The sequence below is a fragment of the Varroa destructor genome, unplaced genomic scaffold, assembly GCF_002443255.2.
Source record: "Varroa destructor unplaced genomic scaffold, Vdes_3.0 BEIS01000007.1, whole genome shotgun sequence".
Classification (NCBI taxonomy): domain Eukaryota; kingdom Metazoa; phylum Arthropoda; class Arachnida; order Mesostigmata; family Varroidae; genus Varroa; species Varroa destructor.
In genome coordinates, this window is record NW_019211460.1 from 8,015,075 (window position 1) to 8,025,489 (window position 10,415).

The 10,415-nt window shown below is 36.6% G+C and overlaps 1 protein-coding gene across 1 annotated transcript in view; it reads left to right on the plus strand.

Moving 5' to 3' along the window:
* Positions 1-7,514: 7,514 nt before the first annotated feature.
* Positions 7,515-10,415, plus strand: part of LOC111254243 (uncharacterized) — a 26,656-nt gene continuing 23,755 nt past the window's right edge. Inside the window, exon 1 of the mRNA XM_022814868.2 lies at positions 7,515-7,655. The gene's annotated coding sequence lies outside the window, so the exon portion shown is untranslated. The remainder of the gene's footprint in view (positions 7,656-10,415) is intronic.

Sequence of the window (10,415 nt, forward strand, 5' to 3'; positions counted from 1 at the left end):
TGTGCATAAATTGTCAATAAGTCATACAAAAGAAGGGGGCAGACAGGGATATAGGAAGATACGGGGCCAACGTAAACAGCATGCGATAGTGGCGCTACCAGGAGGGAGACTACGTGTTCAATAAATAGTAAAACAGCGTCTAAAACTGTGGGAAAAGGACGTATAGCGTAAAACGTATTGTGTCTGGGTAACGACACTCGATGGAGGAGTACCTAGTAAGGGTGGGTTCATTTTTAATTGAAACAAATGATGACAACCATTTTTTAAGACGATACGAAAATATGTTAGGGTGAGTAAGATATTTAAGAATCACGAGAATCGCTTACACGGTAGAGAATATCTACATAAACTTTCAACAAAATAAATTATAACTCTGTGTCGAAACGTTAGCTAACTACGTGATAAATCGAAAAGCCAGCAAAAAAAAAATAGGTAGGATTTGGCGAGAATAAATGGCCAAAGTCAATAGTTGTCTCCGCATAGTTTAATGAGTTTAATACGGGCCGGAACAATTCACTGTGGTTGACAAGGACATTCTATGATATCGATTGGTGATAATTCCTTGCAACGAGCTGGTAGTCAACTACCTAGCTAGTCTACATATACGTTCCAGCACCCTAATATCGCCATGATGATTGGACCTGAAGCAGTATCATGTGTATATATATATGAATATGATTGTTGGACTATAGCTCACGGCCCAATAAATCAGGTCTATATTTAAGCTCATACTGAATGAAATATAGATATAGTTGATACTAGCTTTTTGAGGGTTGTCCTGCGCCTCAAGTAGTAGCCGAAATAGTTACTATGAATGGATAGAGAAATATATCTATTCCGAGGTGGTTTTTTCCACGACTTCTCAGACATCCATTAATTCATTGTAGATGAAAACTTGTACATGTAAAAATAATAATGTTTAGCATTATTCATGTACGTTTAATAACGTAATGTACGTTTCAGGTACAGGTGTACAGGGTTGAACTAAAAAATAGAAAAAATACTAACTTTGTATTCATTTAGCATTGGTTAGGCTATTTGGCGTAAACCAATAAGTTATAATGACTAATTATCTATAGAAAAAGCGATACTACAATGTATTTGTTATGTGCAAACATAATTGTTGGTTTAACTATTTATTTCGTAACTAACGGTGCCCACCATACGAAAATGACGTATAATCACTCCTCCTAGTTTACATCGTGTAAAGTAAAAGGTCATTTATAGGACTGCCGCTCCCCAAAGAACTGAAGCTGACTGCTGTGTCAACTGGGTATTGGCGTTCAGTGTCTAATTTTAGCTTTAGCGACCCGATCCTATGTGACATCGTGACCTTTCAAATTTCTCAGTCTTTCCCGAAAAGGGTTTCTAGCTTGAACTTCAAAGACCAATGGCGAGGCGCCGTATCACACGCGATTCGGAGAGGTCGTGTAAACTGCTTTATAGATTCTTGCATGGTAAGGATCAATGTGGAAGCTTCGCAGGATGTACGTTCTGACTTGAAGTTTTTATTTACATTTTGTTTAGAACAGCTGAAACGACATACATTCGGGAATATATTATTACATAGATTGAAAAAGTTTGATGTGTCGCATTTTTAGTCCCTGTGCACCAAGATCCAGTCGCAATTCATCAGGAGATATAAATCAGCTCAATTTGTCTAGCGTCGAGCGCTTAGACAATTGTCGATAACATGTGCACACATACGCGTTCGGTATCGTCAGCCGACAAAAACGTCACCACATGATCGTGGTATCCTTAGGGTGAATGTTTCGGCATAGTGATTTCTCACTTTACTGATTCGATTACTGATAGAAGACCCGCTTTTACGCAATGCCTGTATGTCTTATGCTCTAGGAAGATGTAGCTGATTGATTGATTGATTGATTGATAGATGTAGGTGCTGAGACGGCGAGTCCAGAATCGCTTCTAGCCTACGTTGTTTCCGATGGCTAATTTCTTCACGAAGGTTACATACGAGGTGAATATGCGGTTGTCTGCTTTTTTTTTTTTACCAAATTGACCAATTTTATTTTCTTCACAAACCACTGGAAACAAAACCCCTTGTTCATTCTCCCTAATAATAATAAATTAACTGACTTAATAAAAATAAATGATGACTCAATCACATCGGCGAATATTTTGCACTTTGGATCTGCTTTTGTTTCGGCTTTCGGCAAAGTATAAAAATGAGCATCCTTATAACTAAGCTTTATGTAGCTAGCTTTGCGCAGATATGGATTAATGCGTTTGGTTGTCATTCGCTTCTGCACACTTATTTCACCGCTGCCTTAACGGAAGGCGAGGACCCCTTGTAGTCCTGAGCGGCTGAAGCCTTTTTATTAGCTAACCAGAAAACATATAAACAGAGACTCGTTTCAGTGGCCCATTTTGCATTTGGTATCACGCAATTAGCCGACTCCAAAACAAACGATGCATAAGAAAGCATAAAATTGCACCATACAGGGGGGTATCAACCATAGAGACTAAACTAAGCATCCAATGGCTATATATAGAGAAACGGTAGTGAAATATAAAACACCTCCCGGCTCGTTCAAACTGCTTTCGATGCTGCGGTTACTTGGCAACATCGAGGGGGTAACCTTGGACTCTTGTCGAACAAACACGTTATTACCAAGGGATAACCTTGAATAAAGACATATACATGCTCCTTAATTAAGGAACGCGAGCTTCAAGTACACGAAGACCTATGGGCTTCAGCAATTACTGGAAATAACGGTTATCTCAATTTTTAGGTGGCCTTATTTGATTGGCCAGTAACTCAATATATATATATATATATATAAAGCCAGCAGAAAATTTCACGCATTGTCAGGTTTAATCAAGGATAATTACGTATCTGTATGTGTTATTTTGTTTGTCTAAACTGGTTTTCCTGACTTCCAGTGATAATACCGTCACTGCCGCTAGAGGAGCAGACTTAATTGCTGTGAAAGAAAGGGCACTTGGTTCACCTACTATGCTATCTTCCCATTTCTGGCTGCCATGCATCGTGCCATATTTGTCATGCCCTGCTGTAAACGCACACTTGGAATACTTTTCTGTTTGGTCCTTACTCGTCCTTTGGCGCCATGCCGCAGGTTTTCGATGGAACTCTAACCAATTACTTTTCAAGCTGTGGTCGAACTTCAGCGGTGAACACCTCAGAGGCCACACGGCGTGCTAACCTAACATGCAGAAATACATAGTTTTCATCTGGGAGTGATTTTCATATACGGGACGGCATTCTCGTAGGACTGACTTTGCTGCATTGTCTTTTTCTTATAACGTCATTAACGAAATGTAGGACATCTGCATGGCAAATAGGAATCGCTGTCCAGACCATTACTTTGCTTGGATAGTTGATCTTCTGGATTCCATAAGACCCATGGAGTCTTTTGCTGGAACGCCTATAGATAGACGTATTGGGCATTACTAGCTAAAGTTTCAAAGTGCAATTCTTCTGGGAACTAGATCCTTACCAGATTTTCCACTATCTAATTTTAGGATTGTTTAGCCCATTCAAAGTTTGCAAACTTCTGTGCACAGTTTAGCTTTTCGGCTTACGATAGCTCAACTCGCTTATTTTGATACGGCGTCAAAAGATTATCATAGATACGGCGAGTCCACGCTTCGCCATCATGCGGCGCACTTGAGAAACTATTACAAATTAGCCTTTATGATAGATCGCTAAGAGTGATACTTTCTTCTTGCTGAGCGGTGCGCCGTTCTCGATGTCTCTTTCCCTATTTTCTTGACAACAAAAACGCATTATCGTTCGCTTTCCGGGCCTGATTGCCAACTGCTCGTTTCGATACTCTGACGCTTCAGCGATCCGCAATTACTTTTTTCTTTTGTTGACTGAGTCTGACTATTGGAGTCCACCACCTGTCCGTGGGACCTGCTCGTAGTTCTACTGCAAGTTCATGTATAATCTCAAAACAATCAAACTGCTTAAATTTATTTCAAGATCACCTATGTCGTTCTCGTCGAATCATACGCGAGTAATGATAATACCTTTACCGTATCATCTGTTCTCTCCATTAAACGGAGAAAACAAAATCAGGACCCAGAAAGTGGCTCCCCTTCCATATAAAGCGGCATAAACGCATACTCCCCTAGTGACAGCGTTGTCACGTCGCCTACCATTAACACTACCAAGAACCCAGATAGTTATTCCGAGCGCGGACATATCTTCAATCGAAGTTGATAGTGCTTAAAACTTCTAGACGGCGTTATTTGATCGGCCCGTGACTATGTGTACGTATAAGCGGTTCAATGCTACGCATACCACTGATTCAGTGAGGGTTTTTTTACCGGCAAAGGCAGCCGTAAGGTGCAACAGTGCTCCGAGATCGTGCAGTTGTTCTGCGTCGTGGTCTAGGTTCGAATCTAGGCGCGGACAGATATTGTTTCGTGCTGAAGTCTATTTGAAGTAATACCTAATGGCTCGAGCAGCAAACGTGAAACAATAATAGAGTACGTTTGAAGAAGATGAACAACGTATGGTGTCCACGGAACCATTATTATTCGATGGGGACTCCCGCAAAGTTGACGACCGACAAAAACTGTATAAAATGTTCAATGGTACAACTGCTAAACATCAGATTAGCTTTTAGCTTAGCGCGTTCAATCATTACAGCCTAGTGACTTTCGTAGCAACTGGGTTCTAGGAGGAAATATCGACTGAGTGTTAAAACAAAAAATTAAAAAGTTCCCAGTTATTTGATCCTGTGCGCTTTCGACATCTTACGAAAATTAGCTGAATTAAGTGCAATTATTTTCAGTTTATACCTTCGGCTTTGTTGAGCGCCTTTGGTTTAAATGTATGACCTATATACATTTAATAAACGAAATATTTTGATAATAAATTTTGTAAAAATTTGACAAAAATAACTGACGGCCCAGTAATAACGCAGCTACTAGCTTCTAGCTGAATATACTTTGAGTAACAATAGCGTATAGACGATGTTGACCGGCTAAGAGCAGCAGTCACTGTCACAGGCGATATCAATGAAATGTTCATCAACGAACCCAAACAAGCGTGAAGGAGTCTAATAGACCCCTTCACGCCTTCAGTATTCATCAGCATCTGCAATCAACTACACTGCATGTATTGCAGTTGATGAAAAAAAAAATACATAAATAATATGCATTTCGACGACAGTCGTATTTTTTAAGAAGGAGTTGTTCAATAAAATCCCTACCTTTACTTCTCGCCTTTACACGTCTCGAAGCCCAACAACTGTTATAAAAGCCCATTAAAAAATTAAATATCACGAAAATAGTTTCACTTAGCTCGTTTCAATTAACCATCTATTTATCTGCGCTATTTTGTAACCAGCGGATGTCTGTTATCAACCGAAAGTTATCTATGTTTATGAATCTAAAATAGATATACATAACAAATGAAGCTTAATAATAATATTAAGCGTCATCGCTTGTAATATGAAATGGCTTTACCGACCTCCTGTCTTTAGATTCAGATGGCACGCTATCTAAGATCAGACGCGCCGAAGGCCATGACCGATAAGAGTTACGAGTGCATCTCTAGTCGAATTATTAAGATTTTTTTTCTTTAAATAAAATTTTTAGTCAAATTAATCTAGCGTATCGAAAAATGTATGCGGCAATCACTTGAGTTATACATCTTATAAAGTTTATCTAGCCCATATCTAGTTAAAGCCCAGGTAAAACAAGCAGGTATGATAAGGTGTCCCACGAAAGTAAAACTAAGGTAAAATAATAGGACATTATTTTGCGTACAACCTAAGTCCACTCTATCGACTTAAATGTCGTTAGCCCTTGATCCCCTCCCTGGCCTCAAAAATTAAATGTCTTAGATAAATGTCACAGCAGCAATAAATATTGACGAATGGCTTTTGCAAGCACCGGAAACTTAGTATTACTAAGTACCGAAAGGTCGTTGGTGGGTGACAAATAAGGAAAACATTAGGTATTTGTCTGGACAGTAACCAGATAGGTAGTTCGAAGGGTGGCGACTGATGGGGCACTCCCGTTCAAGCAGTAAATTAATATTGCACATACAATGCAAGGGAAACGTGTGGGTAGCTAATAAGGGTGTGCCGAGGGTAAGACAGCTCGTACAGTCATACCTTTGGATATGCCGGACCATAGCCAACGGTGGCTAATCCAAGGGCGCCAGTAGAATCATTTTTCCTAAAAATAGACAGCATTTTTTTTATAAGATAATTTCAGATTTGTGCTGCGCTGATATTAGTAGCCTCAACATGTTAGTATCTAGTTATAATGATCATTAAGCCGTCGGGAAAGTTTTTTTTCAACAAATTCATTCTAGCCTAGTTGGAAGACGAGAATATCTTTTTTTTTTTTTATAAAAAAAGGGACCGATATCTAAGCATGTCCATTCGGCTACAACCAATGCTTAATGCACATAGCAAATGTGTTTAGCCTGGTTCTAGACCTAAACATCCTGAACGAGAGAGGACCACCCTCGACCTTATTTTCACGTCCCTTTACCTACCAGGAGGTTAGATACATTATAAACGGGCCCTTCAAGACCCGTGCTTGTTATGACTGACATTTCTACCCCATGAGGTTAGTATTAAGTTGAGATGCACATTGATTCAGAGTGTGAGAGATGAAAAACCTTGCATAAACAGCGTTGTTCCGCCAGTGTAGCTCGAATATTTGCATTATGGAGCTTTGATGCCGGCAAATCAAACGGTGACAGTGAATCACTTGAGCGAGATGTATGCACGACGCTCCTCATGCTTAGGTAGATAATCTCAGCTATTGTGCAGGTCTTCAAAACGACGATAATCACGACAAAAATCCTTTGGAGATAATGAAAACACTGTTTCTAGAAGTACTTCAAAATTTATTGATCATAGAAGTTTGTTACATAAATATTCTACTCGGAGCCAAGTTCAGTCGAGTAAATGTATGTACGACAGGCTTACAATAAAGAAAAATGTTCCTAACAAAAGAACTCTATTGTCGTTAATCAACCCCCTTCCCATTCGAGCTTGCAGGGCGTTGCAGGCGTGATGAACTGAAACGTTTTAAATTTTACGTTCCGTATTGCCGCTAAACAGTGCACAAAGAACAGATGGCTGATTAACTGTCGTTTGTGTTGTTTCAGGTGTCAAGACATCCGTGAGTCGCTGGAGTCCCTTGTCGCTGGTGTTGACGGGGCCCGTCTGATGCCCTCGCTCGTGCACCATGCACGAGGAGCCGCACCCTTTTGAAAGACAGGGACCCCTGAGGCCAGACCTTTGCCACCAACAACAGCAGAAGCATATTTGCCACCCAACCACCTGCTGTTGCTGCAGCGGAACCACCAATCTCTGCGGCACAACAGTCGCCCAGGTCCCGACGAGCCGGATCGAAGAGTTGCATTCGTCGTTAAATCTACTCCTACGCCATCAGCTGTTCAATTCGAGCGCGTACGGCAGCTGGCAGTCGGAGCAGGTTGCACGCAGCAACGCTCTGTTGCAGCGGCTAGGCCGTAAACAGGCCATCGAGGAACCGTTAGAAGACGCCGTCCATATCCGTAAAGGATACGAAACATTGGATTCTGCTTCTTCGACAAATAAAAACTTTGCCAGTGCAACTCTTCCCGTCGTCGTCGACATCCACCCCGGAGCTGTCTGCTCTAAAAGGCCTCAAAGGTAGGCAAACGAGTTTACATTAACACTTTTATGTACGCTAACGAAGTAGGTGTTTAGGTTGCTCTATTTCCTTAAAGAAACGGTAATGAATGAAGTGCTAAACGCTACTGTATGATATGTGAAGACATTCATAACAGCATTACGAAGCACAACACTCTATTATTATTGCTCAATATATAATACATAGATATTAGATACATGGATAGATACATGGATAGATATTAGATACATAGATATTAGATACATGGATAGATATTAGATACATAGATATTAGATACATGGATAGATATTAGATACATAGATATTAGATACATGGATAAATACATGGATAGATATTAGATACATGGATAGATACATGGATAGATATTAGATACATAGATATTAGATACATAGATAAATAGATACATAGATACATGGATAGATAGATACATGGATAGATATTAGATACATAGATATTAGATACATGGATATTAGATACATGGATAGATACATGGATAGATATTAGATACATGGATAGATACATGGATAGATATTAGATACATGGATAGATACATGGATAGATATTAGATACATAGATAAATAGATAGATAGATACATGGATAGATATTAGATACATAGATAAATAGATAGATAGATACATGGATAGATATTAGATACATAGATAAATAGATAGATAGATACATGGATAGATATTAGATACATAGATAAATAGATAGATAGATACATGGATAGATATTAGATACATAGATAAATAGATAGATAGATACATGGATAGATATTAGATACATAGATAAATAGATAGATAGATACATGGATAGATATTAGATACATAGATAAATAGATAGATAGATACATGGATAGATATTAGATACATAGATAAATAGATAGATAGATACATGGATAGATATTAGATACATAGATAAATAGATAGATAGATACATGGATAGATATTAGATACATAGATATTAGATACATGGATAGATATTAGATACATAGATATTAGATACATGGATAGATATTAGATACATAGATATTAGATACATGGATAAATACATGGATAGATATTAGATACATGGATAGATACATGGATAGATATTAGATACATAGATATTAGATACATAGATAAATAGATACATAGATACATGGATAGATAGATACATGGATAGATATTAGATACATAGATATTAGATACATGGATAGATACATGGATATTAGATACATGGATAGATACATGGATAGATATTAGATACATGGATAGATACATGGATAGATATTAGATACATAGATAAATAGATAGATAGATACATGGATAGATATTAGATACATAGATAAATAGATAGATAGATACATGGATAGATATTAGATACATAGATAAATAGATAGATAGATACATGGATAGATATTAGATACATAGATAAATAGATAGATAGATACATGGATAGATATTAGATACATAGATAAATAGATAGATAGATACATGGATAGATATTAGATACATAGATAAATAGATAGATAGATACATGGATAGATATTAGATACATAGATAAATAGATAGATAGATACATGGATAGATATTAGATACATAGATAAATAGATAGATAGATACATGGATAGATATTAGATACATAGATAAATAGATAGATAGATACATGGATAGATATTAGATACATAGATAAATAGATAGATAGATACATGGATAGATATTAGATACATAGATAAATAGATAGATAGATACATGGATAGATATTAGATACATAGATAAATAGATAGATAGATACATGGATAGATATTAGATACATAGATAAATAGATAGATAGATACATGGATAGATATTAGATACATAGATAAATAGATAGATAGATACATGGATAGATATTAGATACATAGATAGATACATGATAGATACATGGATAGATATTAGATACATAGATATTAGATACATAGATAATAGATACATGGATAGATACATAGATATTAGATACATGGATAGATATTAGATACATAGATATTAGATACATGGATAGATATTAGATACATGGATAGATATTAGATACATGGATAAATACATGGATAGATATTAGATACATGGATAGATACATGGATAGATATTAGATACATAGATAAATAGATACATAGATACATGGATAGATAGATACATGGATAGATATTAGATACATAGATATTAGATACATGGATAGATACATGGATAGATACATGGATAGATATTAGATACATGGATAGATATTAGATACATAGATAAATAGATAGATAGATACATGGATAGATATTAGATACATAGATAAATAGATAGATAGATACATGGATAGATATTAGATACATAGATAAATAGATAGATAGATACATGGATAGATATTAGATACATAGATAAATAGATAGATAGATACATGGATAGATATTAGATACATAGATAAATAGATAGATAGATACATGGATAGATATTAGATACATAGATAAATAGATAGATAGATACATGGATAGATATTAGATACATAGATAAATAGATAGATAGATACATGGATAGATATTAGATACATAGATAAATAGATAGATAGATACATGGATAGATATTAGATACATAGATAAATAGATAGATAGATACATGGATAGATATTAGATACATAGATAAATAGATAGATAGATACATGGATAGATATTAGATACATAGATAAATAGATAGATAGATACATGGATAGATATTAGATACATAGATAAATAGATAGATAGATACATGGATAGATA